This window comes from Struthio camelus, chromosome 10 (genome assembly GCF_040807025.1).
Source record: "Struthio camelus isolate bStrCam1 chromosome 10, bStrCam1.hap1, whole genome shotgun sequence".
In the NCBI taxonomy this organism is placed as follows: domain Eukaryota; kingdom Metazoa; phylum Chordata; class Aves; order Struthioniformes; family Struthionidae; genus Struthio; species Struthio camelus.
This window is the reverse complement of record NC_090951.1, coordinates 11500495-11503329: the sequence shown is the minus strand read 5'-3', so window position 1 is coordinate 11503329 and position 2835 is coordinate 11500495.

Sequence of the window (2835 nt, the reverse complement as noted above, 5' to 3'; positions counted from 1 at the left end):
AGCTGCTAATAGGACAGTGATGGCATTGTCTGTACTGTGGACTAGAATAATAAATAGGTTCCTTATTGAGTGCCTGCACCTACGCATTCTTACAAGTTTAATGGTGTCCTGCAGGTCAGTGAGATTATGTTAATGAATACAATTAAGTGTGAGTAGAATGCTTGTAGAATTGGGGCCTTAGCCTAATGGAATCCTCCTGACTTTGGGGTTGGGTCAAATAAACTTGAAGATCTTCAAGATTCAAGATCTTGAGGATTTGGAGATAATTCAGATAGTGCAGGGACCACGATAAAAAGACAGGGAAGAGGAAACAAAATTGAAGAGAGAGAGGTGTTGAACAGGTGAGAGAGGTGTTCAACACCCTGGACTGAGGTACAGTTGGGACAGTTGTGCTGCTTAACAGCAAGGGATTTTCAAATTTCATGAGAAAAGGAAAAAAACGAATGCAAGATTCAAGATTGCTGCGTGATCAGAACAGTAAGAAACAAGAGCTATACTGTGATTGAGTAGTTTGGAAAGGAAATGGAAAAGTGAGGTGGCCAGAAAAGAGAACTATAGTGATGAATGAGGATTTAATAAACAAAAGTGAGAAAGACATTTTAGCAGGTTAAGTATCAAGAGGCAGTGAAATCATGAATGTAAAGAGTATGGGGATAATAGCTTAGATATCCCCAAAGTTTTAAAGTAAAAGGCAAGACAGGGGAATTGCCAGTTCTGGTAAAAGAGGAAAAGTAGACACTAAATTGAGACATCATCACCATTTAATATTTAAGAAAACAACATGATAGCTGGCAGGATCTGCAAGAGAAGTGAATGTAAAATGTAGACCATCTGGCAGACCTTCAGTTTGAGACTAAGCAGTGGAAAGATGGGAAGGTGCTCTGAGCAATGAAAGCCTGATAACTGCTGTTGAAAGGAGAAGAGAAACTGAGGAAAAATGTAAGTAAGGCACACTGGATTTGCTAGGGATCTGGCAAGACCACTTTAATGAAATCCCATTTGCCCCAATTTAAGAAAATCAGACAGGTGAGTCAGGAGCATTTCATGACTGACTATATCAAGTGCTATCAGTAAACAATTTTAAAAGGGTATTTGTTCTCTCCCCATGACTAATAGGAGATATTTATTAGGCCAAAGTACTTCATATCCTGGGCTATAGCCTGACTGTGAACAGAAGTCTAATATTATTGAGCCTTTATCCTCAAGACCTTGAAAAGGAAGGAAAATTTGGAAAGTTTATAGGGCAGGGCCCATGAAGACCTAAGTGATTTCTTAAAGATTTACTGGGCACTTGTGTGCTTCTTGGTGGAATCATCTTTATAGTTCAGTTGTTACTCTTCATCTTCCTTCCTTACATGAAGGAAAGGAACCACAGTCACTGATGGATGATCAGGTAGATTCAGGCAGGAGGAGGGAAGCAACTTTGCCTTGGAGAAATTGCCCAAGACATAGGCATTCCCATAGGCAGGAATGTGAATGTCCTCCAAAAATGTAAAAAAGCTGAAAACTTTTGAAGGATGTGAACTTTATGATGATGAAGAAAAAGTCTTTGGCCTGTTAAAATGATTGTTTTTAGTTTGAAGAACTGAACCTTAGAAAGAAGCAAGTACACTGTGAGGTGAGGAAGAGCCTTTGTTAGACAAAGTTTATTATCACTATAATTGAGGTACATATTTATTAATCTAATTAAGGATCAGTTAAGAATGCTATTGGTTTTGCAGCCAGGAGAAATGTTAATTGTGTCCCTGAAGACTTCAGCTGCGATTCGAGTGATCTGAGTCAAGTTCCTGCTCTGTGACTCTGACTTAGGCCCAGATCCATAGAAGGGCTTAGGTGCTTAAAATATGACTTCACCAGGATTTATTAATTTAAGCCGCCAGAGTACAATCCTCAGAATTTGACATACGGCTTTATACGCCCATGCTTGAACAACGTTCTGCTTTATGCTCAGAACTGCCTTTTTTTTTTCCCCCCCGAGAACTGAGCAGCTGTTTGCCTGCCTGCCCTGGCCTGTCTTCAAACCGAGGCATGCCACCGCCTCGCGGCGCGCTCCAGGGTCCGGGCAGCCAGCCCCGAGCCGCTGCAGCTTAGACATGTAAGCTCCTTATGTAACAGCCTGCAGAAAGCTCAGGTTTTCAGAGTGAAAACTGGAACAGCCGACGCGTGGCGCGAGGGCCGCCTAAAACGCTGGGTAGGAAACGCCAGAGAGAGGGGAGCGCACCCCGTCTTGGGGGTGTCCGCGTCTAACGCAGGTTTCAGGACGGTGTTTATGCCAGACTGGGATTCAGAGCTCTGATCGCTACCCTGAGGCCTGGTGCGGAGACCGCAGACCGATCAGCGTTTCCTTCAGCCGCACCGCCAAACTCAGCGGCAAAGGCGCGCTGCCCCCCGCCCCGGCCTTCGGCGCTTCCCCGCTGCCCTGCTCCGCGCGGAGCCAGGCCGCGCGGCTGACCAACGCTAACAATAACGCCGGGGGAAGAAGGAAGAGAGATTATTTTTAACCCGGTTAATTAACCGTGCAGCTAAACGAACAGCACTACTGATGCAACCGCAGAGGCAGCCCACGGGTGGGCGAGGACAGCGGGGGGGTGGGGAGGACAGGGGCTGCCCAAACGGCTGCCTCCGGCCGCCAACACTCCCCTGCGGCCTGAACCGCGCCTTGTGCGACCCGAGCGGCTGCAGCGGCGGCCCCCGCCGCCTGGCGTGACTGCGGACGGCTCTTCCCCGCGACGCCACGGCGCTGCGGAAAGCCTTTCGTAACTGGGGTGCGCTCGACGGCCCCGGGGGCCCGGCATCCCTGCGCAGGGCCCGCTGCCCGCCTCAGCGCGCGCAGCC